Source organism: Sciurus vulgaris, assembly GCF_902686455.1.
Source record: "Sciurus vulgaris genome assembly, chromosome: 8".
NCBI lineage: Eukaryota > Metazoa > Chordata > Mammalia > Rodentia > Sciuridae > Sciurus > Sciurus vulgaris.
The window spans coordinates 12265795-12280008 of NC_136468.1; the positions used below are offsets into that span (position 1 = coordinate 12265795).

A 14214-nucleotide genomic window follows, 5' to 3' on the forward strand; every position below is an offset into this window, starting at 1 on the left:
AAAAGTCAGCTGTGTTTTGTTTCTTTGAATGGAGAACATCTTTTATCTTTGAATATTATTCAGGTCTTCTCCATAAATTCAGTTTTCAGCAATTTGACTGTGAGGTGCTTGAGCATAGATTTCTTCATATTGGTTCTGTTTGAAGAATGTTTTCTCAGTGTGTGGTTTTCATCCCTTTTTGGCAATGTTCAGTCATTCATTGTTAACATATTTCTTCTGTTTCATTTCCACTTTGCCTTTAGGATTCTGATTATGCATTGTCATAATGTCATTTCTCATAACTATGTTCACTCTACTTTTTATTATCTTCTAGCCATCATATTTTCTTCCCTCTTGTGTTATTTTCATACACTTTTTAATGATCTGTCATGTCTGAAATTTTTTTCTTTGAGCTCCAGTTGGTTTGGTCATCTTGAACCAATAAGAGTCACACTTTCTGTTTGACTTCAGTTACTCTGTAGTATGACTATTTTACCTGTGAACAGGGAACCAGAGCTCCAAGCCTCAGTTCTTGTGTCTTGATGAAAGAAAATTTAAAGTCAGATGTGAAAATCCAAGCAAGAGAATTTTATTGTACCTGAAAGTAAGGCTTAAGCTCGGAACATGAGCTGAGGTGGGAGGTTGTCTCCCAGCAGAAAATAACAAAGAAAACATGATGCTACTTACAAATCTATTATTGTGTGATGTTTGCCAGGAAAACTGGGGTACACCCTCTTCAGTCTTCACCAATCAGATGTTTAACTCCGCCTTCACATCATGTAGGGGAGTTTTTGACCTTAGTTTGTCCTTTCTGGAACTTTCATGATGAACATCGCATTGGAGGGAGAGGCATCATCTACAAGGCAATTCTAGGTTAATCTGGGTGCTGGGGGTCAATGATGGGGCAAACTTTATCTTAGTACACCTGTGCTAGAAAAGAAGTTTCCCTTAAGCACACTGAGAAACATAAGGCCATAAATCCTAACTATACAACGATTCCAGTAGACCCTCTCAGGAGTTATCCCCATTGATCTTTCCTTCTTGGCATAGTTCTTAATTGGTTCTCTTTGTTTCTACCTGTTTATTCTTAGGGTTAGTACACCTGCTGTTTTCCTGCAAGTTATTTAATTATTCATTAAATGCAATTTAAATAAACCCCATGACCCTGCTATGTTATTGGTTTGCATTTCCACTGCCCATTACTATGATTCAAAATAAAGAGAATATCAAAAGGCAAAAACCACAGAGAATGTGGAGCTCATGTCCTTTATTTTCTGTCCCTCTAGGATTGTATCTCCTCAAGTCCTCTTCCAAAGACTTCAGCTGTTTACTTATCAGAGTCTTCAGTTGCTTTCTATATTTTTACTAGCTATTATTATGAAATATATCTTATTCTAATTAGGACCCCATTCTTGTGGTTGGTCATGATGGTGGGATTCACTTAGTTATTTTCATATGTGTACATAGAAAAATTATGTTAGATTTATTCTATTGTCTTTCCTATTCCTATCCCCCTCCCTTCCTTTCATTTCCCTTTGTCTAATCTACTGAACTTCTCTTTTTTCCTTCCCCTTGTGGTTTAGCTTCCACATATCATTGAAAATATTCAAACGCCTTTGGTTTTGGGGGATTGGCTTGTTTCACTTAGCACAATAGTCTCCAGATTCATTTATTTACAGGCAAATGTCATAAAGTCATTCTTCTTTATGGCTGAGTATATTCCATTGTGTATATATGCCACAATTTCTTTATTCACTCATCTGTTGATGGGCATTTAAGTTGGTTCCATAGTTCAGCTATTGTGAATTGTGCTGCTCTAAACATTGATGTGGCTGTTTCACTGTAGTATTATGATTTTAAATCCTTGGAATACATGCTGAGGAGTGGCATAACTGGATCAAATGGTGGTTCCACTCCTATTTTTCTGAGGAATCTCCATACTGCTTTCCAGAAGGGTTGTGCCAATTTGCAGTCCTACCAATAAGGTACAGGCATTCCCTTTTCCCCACAGCCTTGCCAACATTTATTGTTACTTGGATTCTTGATATTTGCACTCTGACTGAAGTGAGATGGAATCTCAGTGTAGTTTTAATTTGCATTCCACTAGTTGCTAGAGATGTTGAACTTTTTTTTATACTTTGTTGATCATTTGTATTTCTTCTTTTGAGAAGGGTCTGTGCAGTCCCTTTGCCCATTTGTTGATTGGGTTATTTGGTTTTTCTGGGTGTTTTGTTTTGTTTTGTTTCTGTGTGTGTGTTAAGCTTTCTGAGTTATTTGTATATCCTGGAAATTAACTCCCTATCAGGTGCAGTTGGCAAAGATTTTCTTCCATTCTGTAGGCCCTCTCTTCACACTAATGATTGTTTTGTATGCTGTAAGGAAGCTTTTTACTTTGATGCCATCTCATGTATTGATGTTTTATTTCTTTTGCTTTTAGAGTCTTGTTCAGGAAGTCAGTTCCTGTGCCCAAGTGTTGGGCCTACCTTTCCTTCTAGTAGGTGCACGGTTTCTGGTCTAATTCCTAGGTCTTTGATCCACTAAGAATTGAGTTTTGTGCAGAGTGATAGTAGTTAACTTTCATTCTATTACATATGGATTTCTAATTTTCCCAGCTCTGTTCGTTGAAGAGGCCATGTTTTCTCCAATGTTCGTTTTTGGTGCCTTTGTCTAGTATGTGGTAATTGCATTTATGTGGGTTTGTGTGAATGTCTTCTGTTCCATTGATTTTCTTGCCTACTTGTTTCCTTTTTCTTAATGTGCATCCTTTATCTGGGAGTGGTGCACACCTGTAATCCCAGCTACTCTGGAGGCTGAGACAGAACTGTAAATTCCAGACTAGCCTGGGCAATTTAGCAAGACCCTTTTTCAACATAAAAATAAAAAAGGCTGGGTATGTAACTCAGTGGTAGAATATCTCTGGGTTCAATCCCCAGTACCCACCCCTCGAAAAAAAATTCTTTAGAATTTTTTTCAATGTGGGTCTTTTGATAATTCTCACTATTTGTCAGCTTGGAAAATGACATTTCTTAAGAGAGTAATTGAATATCATTTGCAGGACATAGAATTCTATATTGTTTCTTTCCTCACTGTATATTGAAAATATTTTCTTGCAGTCTTTTTTTTTTTTTTTTTTTTCATTCTCAGAAACAGGAGTTTAAAGTCAGTTATTTATGTAATCTGTTCTCTTTCCCCTTGGAATACTTCTATTTCTTTTTTCCCCTTTAATATCCTCTGTCCCTCAGTTTGCTGTGATAAACCTAAATGAGTATTTTTCTTTGTATTATTCTTGTTTGAATTCATTCCTGTGTCAGAGGACTGGAGTCTTTTAGCATCTCTGGAAAATATGTAACAATTATTTTTTCCGATAGTAACTCACGTGTAACTTTTCTATTATATCCATTTGGAGATCACATCTAGTGTGTGTCAGATCTTATTACTGTGCACTCCATATCTTCTATCCTTATTCACATTTTCCATCTTTTTTTTAATAGATTTTGCCTGAATTGTGAATAATTTCCTCTGTCATAGATCCAGTTCAACAATTTTTCTTCAGTTTTATTTAATCTTCTATTTAATCTCTTAAGTGAATTTTTATTTTTAACTATTCTCTTTCAGCTATTATATTTTTCATTTCTAGATCTGTTTGCTGAATTTTTAACATAGTATGGTTATTTTATATTTTATGTCTATTAATTCTAATTCTGCCAGAGTCTGATCTCCCTGTGTGTTATGGTTGTCATTCATGGTACATGGTTATGTGATTTTTGTGCTCTTTTTGTGTGGAAATTTTTTTTCTATACAAATTCTTTGTAAATGCATTGAAGTTAAGTTTTCCAGAAAAGATCTGCATTTGCTTCTACCAACCAGAAACACTACCATAACGGGACCACTTCAAATTATATTGTTTGTGTGGTGCTTTTCAACCAATAGAAGCATCACGAACTCAGATTGCAAATCTACGTGGGTAACCAAGTTGCGATTAGTTACTGATTCTCAGGGATTTTACCCGCTTCACTTTCCAGCAGAGTTAAAACGGGCAGGTTGCATTGATTTCTTCTGTGTTGGGCAATTGTTTTTCTTATTTACGGTTACCCTGCAGGAGTACCCCTGTGGGGTCTGAGCTTTGTGCAGGGGTGATCTTTTAAATTAAACCCTTCATGCGGCATTGGTTTCAATATCAGAGACTGGAAACCTCATGGAGTCACTCCCCATACATTCTTGGGGTTATGCAGAAGCATCATGATGAAAACCAGCTCTTGTGCTTGCTTCGGGGTTTCCTGGTTTTAATTTGTTTTTGGCTTTGCAAATTCCTTGTTTATCATCTCATTATGCATTTATAATATTTTCTATAGGCTGCTTCATCAGTAGTTTGATTCAGGGTATCTAATCAGCTAAATTGCTAGAACTTAAATACTATTTGACATATTATTAACTTATTACATTTGCATGGAAACAGATATCAGCATATCATAAATGTATAGCTTTGTGAAATTTTACAAATTTTTGCAAATTGGACTAAGGTTTAAATTCATTGAGAAAACACCAACAATAACCAAAAAACTCCCCTTGGACCAGTTACTAGTTTGCCCAAGGGCAAATATTATTGTGAGTTTTAATTTCAAAGGTTAGTTTTATCTGTTTTTTTAGAATTTAGGTAAATATCATCCTTCAGTATATAATCTTCTGTTTCCGGTTTCTTTCCCTCTCTAGCATGTTGGTGAGATTCATGCATCTTGTATATAATGGAATTTGTTCGTTCTTATTGCTGTATAGTATTTCATATAAATATATCAGAATTTATTTAAACATTCTACTGCTGATTCTACCCAGATGATAGAGATTAGGGTAGAGGAACCAAGAACAGCAATATTTAGGTGGCTTCCGGTTGTATGCTGTTTGGATTTTGCTGTTTTGAAGATTCTAGTACATATCCTTTAACTAATATTTCCATTGAGTGGAGACCTAAGAGTGGTATCACTAAATAGACTTTAATTTCAAAATATACTTGTAACATTTTAAAAAGGCAAAATGTCTAAGGAAAAACAATTACAGAACCATTCCTCAATGTAACAAGTTGAACTAATTCTTTTAAAGCACTAGATAATGTTTCATACTGTGAATTTTTAATGAATTGGTCATGCACATGTTGCTGAGTACTTACAGAACTTAACATCTCAAAAGCTATTTCAATGCTTTCAGGATTTCATGGCAGACTACCTTAAGTCTACTCAGAGCAGAAAACTAGAAGAAAACCAAACTCAAGGAGAATATAGAAATCAAAAAGGATATGGGGCTTATAGATTGAGCTAATTATAGCTCAATCATTCGATCAGAGAGAGTAGGTAGACCCAGCTCACATCTTGAGGAAAGCATTAAGAGATATAGAAAGAAAAGAGCATAAAGGAGAGGAGAAATTTTGCAACACAGGAAACTGGTGATTCGATCAGGTTTTGTGCCGAGCTGTTGAGAAATGTTCCTAGGGACTTATTTTCTCCCCCACATTTGCCGTTCTTGTCCATTTGTCCAGTGGGCATTATAGAGCACCTGCTTAGGATCCAGTGAAATGGGGAATTGAAAGAATAAAGCAGAGTGCAGGGCCCATGCATCCTCTAGCTTGGGGAATTGTAATGAAACCCTTAAGCACTACAGGATGTGTTCTCTCCCCTTTACCCCTGAATCCACCCCTCTCCTGGAAGGTACAGTATGGGAGCTGCTTTGCAGCAAGGGAACAGATCTTCATCACAGTCCCCTCCTACAGCCAGTGTGGTCTGGAGACACCTTCTCCTTAGGTGCTTAGCAAATAGGGACAAGGGCAAACAGAGGGATGGAGAGCTGGGGAATGCCAAGGGGCCACACAGGTGTCCTCCAGGCTTTGGGGACCAGCCACAAAAAGGCACAGTTGGCTTTCCCCAGGTCATATTCTTGAGCTCGCCAAGCTAGATTCAGATGAGCTCAAGACAGGACCTAGTCAGGCATAAAGCCAAGCCCTAGCTCCAAGGTCAAATGTGGAATCCCACCCTTGGTTGAAATGGGTCAGAACTAGTACCTAAGTCCAGGAAACTCCCACATAGGGAGAAATCATATTCAGAGAGAAGCCGAACAACTATTTAAGGACTTTTATCTAGTTTTTTAGTTGATTATTTACTTTATTACAAAATAATACATGTAACTGTTGAAATGCTAATGAGGTGTGTGATGAAAAAATATTTTGAACTAAATCATCTAAAAGGAATACTTATAGAAATACTTATAAATAATCCATTTATTATCTGAAGTAACTGATTCTAATACATTGATATATAATTTAAAATATTAGAATTAATATAATCTAGCATTAGAATCTATAATTTCCATATTTATACAAGTATATAAAGTGATTTTTAAAAATGTACAAAAATGCATACTCTTACTGTAACATTAAATTGTTACTTAATATATAAATATATAACATTTTATATATAATATAGAAACATAATGGGGAAGAGCACACACCTAACATGCATATATATATATAATATATACATATATACACACATACATATATAAGTGCATATGTATGTATAACACATGTATATATATATGAATATATACATGTATATAGTATTACATTATATACATGTAATTACATATATATATAATTAACCTTTCCTTGGAAATAGTTGTGTATTATTTTACATACAGGTCTGTTTTCACCGGTTTTTGTTTTTTGTTGTTTGGGATTTTTGGTAACAAATTTCCCCGCTGCCCTCCTAGGGCGGCGCCAGAGTCTCCGCAGGGGGTTTGGGGTCGCATCTTGCGCGGAGACACAAAGCAGGACCCTCTTGTCCAGAGGTTGCGGGCCAAGTCCCGCCCCCAGCGGGCGGCTGCCAATCAGCTCCCGGACGGCCCCCTCCTCGCCCCTTCTGCACTGCAGCCCACCTCCCCGCGACTGGCCTCCCACCAGTCTCTCCACCAGTCTCTCCACCAACTAATTTCCAAATCCCCAGGCCGGCTGCCCCGGCTGCTTGACCCATCCCCAACGGAGGACGCCGTCCCTCCTCTCAAATAGCCGGGCGTGGAAACGGACGCACGGGCAACAGTGAGTCTTGTCCCAAGGTGGATTCTGGAATGGGAGCAGGCCGGAGCGCACCCGCCGAATCAGGGCTGGCTCTGCACGCAGGCCACCGGGCCCGGGTGGGAGCGAGGCTCCCTGCCGAGTCCACCCGCGGAGCTGTGAGGGTGGGCGGGCTCTAGGCCAGGGACCCTGGGGCCCAGGAGGCAGATGTCTTCCAAAGAGGGTTCTTGAGTTCCTCCTCTTTTCTACCACTCTGGCGCTTATTTATTCCCTGCTGGGTTTCTTTCCTCCTGGAACCTAACCTCTAAGAGACTAACACATCTGTCCCCTTTTTAGACATCTTTTTCATTGTAAAACTACATTCAGAAAATAATATATAAGATGCCAGCCTTTTGTCACCTTTGCTTCAGCACATCACCCACCCCTCCCTTCCTAAAATAAGCAATTAAAACCCTTTTTCTGCGCCAGGGCTTTGGCGCCCATCCTCAGAGGTAAGTTAGCTTGTATCTTTCCAGTGTACATTTTTGTCCTTTGTTATTTTATGTAGTATCTGCACCGTTAATCTCAATTTAGTATCTCTTTCGTGAAACTCGTTGCGAAGTTTTAACCTGCTCCACTATTAGTCCTGACATTTAGGATCCAGAAGGGACTTGGCATGTCCACAGCCCTTCTCATTTAGCTGAGAAACCTGAAGTCTGGAGAAGCCTGAAGCCAAGGTGGTCTTTACTGGGCAGGATCCTGAATCCAGGTTGCCACTCCTTTCAGACCCTCTACCCAGACCCTGCCACTGAACCCAGCTACCCACATGGCGGCTAACTGATATCCTCAGGACTCCTTTAGAGAAGGGGCTTTGAAGAGAAATAGGGAAAGGAAGTATGAACCAAACCAGTTAGGATAAAAAGCTATGCATCTCCTACAACATGAAATATTGAATCTTAGGATGGCCTGGATATTTTATTTTATTTAACAGGCATCATATAGCCTTGCTGTAGGCCAGGCCTTGGTCTATGAACAAATAGCCTACTGAATTTAAGCCCTAAATCAAATCTGTAATACAGTATTAGTTTACCCCCATTTTACAGAGAATCAAACTGAGGCACAATGGAATTAGGTAAATTGTTCAGTCATGCAGCTGGTAACCCTGATTTTTGAATCCAGTCCATCTTGTGACAGTCTAGGTTTCTAACCATTATACTACCCCACATTCCACTTGCGAGAGCTGACACCTATCACAGGGTAAGTCACCGCACAAAGTTGGGACAAACAATTCAAAGAGGAAAGAGCAACTGTCCACTGATTTATCAGAGAGGAAAGACCTGTATATTAATACGTCTTAGCCACCCATTGTTTGACAAACGATAGGTATTTTGATGGGTTACAAAAGTAACGCATGTAACAATACAATCGATGCAGTTATAGAAAGAGTTGCCTCTCCTATTTCTCAGGTTAACCGTTATTAACAGGTAGACCTGCATCCTTCCCCACCATAATACGAATATATACATGGCTTCCTTTTTACCCTCATAAAAACGTAAACGTGTTTAACAGTTTGTAGGAGTTGTATTTTTCCTTGTCCGATATTGACGGTGCATCCCCAACACTAGAGATTTAAGCTCGTCATAAGAATTGTAGACCACAGAACGTAGGCCCCGTAATTTGTCCAGCCTTTTCCTGATAAATAGACATAAACTAGAGAAGTTTATGTCTTTAATAAAAACCTTCCTCGCTCCTAGGAGGGAACCGCTAGGCGTCCCTCATCTGCCGCAGTGCCGAGTCGCCAGGCCCGGCGACACAAAGAAGCGCTGTCCCCTGCCAAGCACCGCCCCCTGGGGCTCCCCCTCCAGCCCGGGAGGAAGTGGGGAGGAGGAGACTCGTCGGGAGCCTCTCCTCCCTCCCGCCCCGCTCTCGTCCTGGCTCGGGCTCCCGGCTCCCGGATCGGTCGCGCGGTCGGTGCTCCGCAGGGAAGCCCCCTCCCCGCCAGGCCCTGCCCCCTCCCAGCCGCTCGGGTGGAAATTGCAGGGTGACCTGGTGAGTGGGCCCATCGGACAGCCTCGCGGGCCGGGGAAGGGGCTAGGTCGGTGGCCTCCGCCCGGCTGATGGAGGCGGCCGCGGCCGCAGGACCAGGGGCGGTCGCGCGGGGGCCTGGCTGTGCCCGGCCGGGACGGAGCCCCGGGCGCCGTGGGTCTCTTTCCCTAGGCGGCTCTCGCTGCTCTCGGGCTCTGCACCCGTGCCGCAGTGCCCCTCTCCGGGGTCTGACACTGCTGTTCGTGTGTGCCCGCTTTGTGCGGGCGACTTCCAGACGGCCTGGCACCTAGGGCGGCGCTACCGGACGAGGATCCGGAGCCCGGGGCGGAGGCAGGGCTTGCTCAGGACCTCACAGGTGGCTGGTGCCCAGCATCCCTTCTGCCCTACTGCCCTTTGACCTTTGCAAACGGGGTCTCTGGGGCCGAGATCCTGCCCCCACTTGCAATGTCCTCTGGAGACTGGTGTGCGGGAGGGTGGGGCGGAGGACTGGGCGGTGGAGCGCGTCCCCCTCCTGCGCAGGCCTCGGCGCCCAGCCTGGAGGATTCTCTGCCCACCCACCAAAGAGGTTTTCGGCCGCTCCCCTCCTCCCGCTGGCCGCCCCCCGCCCCCGCCCCAGTCCCCCTCTGCTCCACTTCTGACGTCACATGCTCTGTGCAGCCTGGCTCTGGGCCTGGAGCTAAGGAGGGGAGAGGGGAGCCGGCAGTGGACTCCAAGCCTAGTACTGACAGTCTCCGGGAGATCGGAGGACCTTTCGCACACATTGTTCATTTGAAAGAAATCGTGTGAGGCAAGCAGACCAGGACCTAGGAGAAGACAGCACCTGCAGAGAGACAGATTGAGACCCGCGAGAGAGGAGGGCGAGAGCGCAGGAGCGCGCATGCGAGGCGCGGGGAGGGAGGAGAGAGAGAAAGGGGGCTTCTCACTGGGGGCAAGGGCTCCTCGATTATGTCGCTCTCCTGAAGTCCCCCAGTGGAAGCGAGCAAATCTGAGTGAGAGAAAAACAGAGCCCCAGGGGGACTCAGGAATTGAAGAAGACTGTGATAAGGGAAATGGAAAAAGCAAAGTTTTGAACCTTTAGGACTATGGTAATGGGGGAGGATTGACGGGGGGAGGCCCACTAGAGAAGTTTCCAAGATATTAGCAAAAGTCTGGGGGCTTTTGTGTGTTTTGCTTTTTATTTATTTATTTTATTTTTTTATTTTTACAGACAGCATTTTGATTGTACACAAATGGGGCACAACTTTTCGTTTCTGTGGTTGTACACGATGTAGATTCACACCGTTCGTGTAATCATACATGTACACAGGGTAATGATGCTGTCTCAGTCCACCATCTTTCCCATCCCCGCTCCCTCCCCCTCTCATTTCCCTCTACCTAATGTAAAGCTCCTCCATTTTACTATAGCATGGTAAGTATATGCAAATTTACCTAATTTTTTAAATTTTTAATTATTTTTGAATTTCTCTATCCCTCCATGAGCATTAGCATATTGTTTTATATGCATGAATTAAACAAAATTTTACGTTAAAATTAAATAAGATTTAGTGCAGATTGTCTAGAATGGAATGCCAAATAAATGGTTGGATAGCTCTGATTCTGGTTAAGTAGAAGTTCATGGACATTGAAAAAATATAAGGCTTATGAGGATTAAGAAACAAAGGCTCATGGAAGAAAATGGTATGAAGAAGAGAAAACATAAAGGATCGAATGTGTGTGCTATTAATGAGTTTTGAAGTTCAAGCTGTTTGCTGAAGAAGTGGTCCAGTGATTGTCCTCACCTTCAAATCCATCGTTCAGTCACCCATCCACAGAACACCTATTCATTCTCCTGGAGAATTCAAAGAACAAAGTGTATTTTATGACCTCAGACCCTTACTGTAAATCTCAGGATCTGAAATCAGCTGTAGAAAAGGGTGTGACCCCATCTCCCCTTCCATACGTCTCTCACAGGAAGACCCTGCTTGCATCCCGTGGGGTACTTTATGGTAGGAGTAGAAGCTCTGCTCTCGCCCTGAGTTACAGGTTTGCCTGGGTACGTTTTGCTTTGGAGGCGACTTCAGTGGTAGCAAGCTAGAAGAGGCCAAAATGGACCCAGAGGAGAGAAAGCAGAAGCTCGGTCATTCCCTTAGGGAATTCACCAAGTGTGGAGAACAAAAAGGAATTCAGGCTCAAAGACAGAGTATTTGGTTCAAAAACCGAATGTTTTATTCACTGATACCTGGTTAAAGTAAGAACAGAACTGGCTGCAGAGTTCAAAGAACCCTCTGAGAAAAGGAAACCAGAGATATGGGTGAGCAGATGGACAACCAGACAGGAGGTGAAAGAAGACTTTTAGGGCCAGCGAGACAGGGTCAGTTGATCAATCTACCCAATCTTTTACATACTTAGTCATTTAATATATGTTTACTTGCTTGGTTGTTCTTATATTACCTCAGTGTACTTTTTAATTGTAATAATAATATGTACAGCGTTTCAAAGAGTCCAAGTTTGTGTAAAGATGAAAAAACGATTCACTTCTTCCTCGTCAAGGTTAGCATGTTGAAATGTGACCTCCATAAATTTTCTCTGACACTTAACAAATGCTCCTATATTTCTGGTTCTTCATTTTTCTGCCTACATTTGTGGTTTGTGTGGCAGTAGCATCCTTGTAGATTTATCTTCAATGCTCTCAGTTTCTGTAAAACTTTCTGGAAGAGGAATCTCCAGAAAGAACAGGTTCACCTTTGAATACAAGTTGCCATTGTCAGTTGCTTTCAAGACTGCAGATGTTCGTGGAAATTGCTCAGATAGTGATAGTGTCCCCAAAGCCCTTCCACCGTTACACAGCCCTTGTCATCTTCTCCTCCTCTCTCTCCTAGTTCTTTTGTTTATTTTTTTGAAAATCTCATGATCATATGCATTATATTTGTCATTGCCTGGTTAGCAACATTGAGCATTTCTTCTTAGAATTGCTCATTTAAATTTTCTCCCCGATGCACACGTTCACTTAGAAGGGTAGTGTTGCTGTAGATAGAAAGATGTAGAATGGGAAGGGAAAAGGATAGAGAATGGAAAGAGAATCTGAAATGGAAGCAGGCCCTGTCCAGGGGCGCCAGACAGGCTGGAAGCTGCAGGGAGCAGGGAACAGCAGATAAAGCTGGAAAACTTAAGGAGCTGCCAGTCACAGCAGCCTCCCAGACCAGGAGGAGGGAGTCAGATTTTCTCCTGTGGACACCAACAAAAGTCTGGGTTTTTTTTTTTTTGTTTTGTTTTGTTTTGTTTTGTTTTGTTTTATTTAGGTCAATGATATGATTAGAGATGTTTTAAATAAAAGTAGGAAAAGATCCTAGTGAAGTAGAAACTGAATTGGTTTCACCCAGACATGAATTGATGAAGCCTGAACTGGGCTAGTGGTGGCATGATTGGAAAGGCTGGTGATAGGATTGTGTCGAGTTGGATATGAGGACAGGAAGAAGGGACATTCTGTGACTCTGTGGTTTACTCTCCTGGTCATTTGTGGACCCAAGAAGGGCAGAGAAGGGGAAAACCTCTTATTAACCCTGTGTTGGCTGGTCATATTTTCCCTGTAGTTCTCTGAGATAGGAAGGTAGTTGATGCTTATGTTTAAGGGCTAGCAGCATCAACCTTACGCATTGTACTTTAGAAGAGCCATTTTTGAGAGGAAATAACAGTGTAAGACTTCTTTAGTGTTAGAGACCAGTGATAAATGACTGTTGTGTGCATTTGGTCTGGATCTTGAACTTACGAGGCACCTTGAGATGAAGGCATTTTTATTCACGGCTGTGGAAGGCACATGCCCAGGCCAAGGACTTGTCAAGGGCCCATCAAGATGCTTGAGAAATGAACATAAGAATCATTGCACTAATGTTAGCATTAGTCTTAATACTAACTGAAAAATAGGAAAACTATAAAGTCAGAATCAATAAATACTCAATTCATTGTTCATAAAAACTAACATTAGATTTATTTTTTTCACTTTGCAAAAATCCCCTATTGTGATTCATATACTTAAATGATTTACTCGTAACCAAATAGTCCAAGTATATACGTAAATTTGTAAGTTCTTATACATTTATGGGAAAGGGTGTTTAACCTGTGTCTTTCCTTTAATCCTCGGGGAAACGTCATGTGACCGACGGGGTAATTCCTACATAACAGATACAGAACTATGTCTGAGAGGCGGTGCTGGAGTCTCGTAGTCAGCAATCCTGAAGCATAGATCCAGACAGCCTTCACTCCTGAGCTTGTCATTGTTTTGCATATGACCTCGAGGGCTGGTGTTATGGTTTAAATGTGTCCTTCTTGTCTTCTTAATTGCCAGTGCAGCTGTGCTGAGAGGCAGGGCCTTCAGAGGTGATTAGGTCATGCGGCTCTGTCCTCAGGAGTCGATCAATGCCATTATCAAGGTGGTGGATTATCAAGTCACAGGAGTGGGTCCCTGATAAAACCATGAGCTCAATCCCCTCCCTCACTCTTTCACATGCGTTCTCTGCCCTTCCGCCTTCCAACATGGGATGACACAGCATAAAGGCCCTTTCCAGGTGTGGGCCCCTCAGTCTTGCACCTCCCAACCTCTATAATTCTAAGAAATACATCTTTGTTCTTCATAAATTTTCAGCCTCAGGTATTCTGTTATAGTAGCACCAGGAAGTATAGTAGACCAAGAAGGGGGCATATTCTCTGCCTAAGAAACATAAAAAGAGAAGTAGGGGCCAAAGATGATGGTAATAATAATAATTAAAATTTAAAAAAAAACTTAAGAACTCACATATACCAAGAGGAAATAAGGAAAGGAGAAAAAGTAAGTGGTCTCAGGGCTTGAAGATTAAAAAAAAAAAAAAAAAAAAAGAGGCTGTTTGGGCCACATTTAAGGTAGTGAGTTCCTCATGAATAGGAAGAGCAGCTACATGCCCTGCCATGGAGTGTTCATTGGGGACAAGAAGCCCCAGGTGTCCTGATTATGAGACGTCTGGTTCTGGAGGACAGTTTCAGTCCAGTGCATGCAGCAGAGGTCAGACTTTGGATCATCCTAGAGGTAGAGCTCATGGTGAAGAAGCGGAGGACACTGAGTTCACATCCACAGACATACTTCTATCCCTCAGCTGTGTCCCAGTACAAGTTAAAACCGGCCATCGTTTCAGAACGTGTTGTTCCTG

The 14214-nt window shown here is 42.0% G+C and overlaps 1 protein-coding gene across 4 annotated transcripts in view; it reads left to right on the top strand.

Annotated features, from left to right (window-relative positions):
- Window positions 1–14214, top strand: part of LOC306668360 (TRPM8 channel-associated factor 1) — a 46912-nt gene that overhangs the window by 11549 nt on the left and 21149 nt on the right. Inside the window, exon 1 of one of the 4 annotated variants that reach the window (XM_079151639.1) lies at window positions 8900–9061. The exons of 1 other annotated variant lie outside the window; for it this stretch is intronic. The gene's annotated coding sequence lies outside the window, so the exon portion shown is untranslated. Of the gene's footprint in view, window positions 1–8899; window positions 9062–11008; window positions 11091–14214 lie in introns of those variants that run through there. 2 more of the 4 variants (XM_079151636.1, XM_079151638.1) reach the window with 2 other exon arrangements.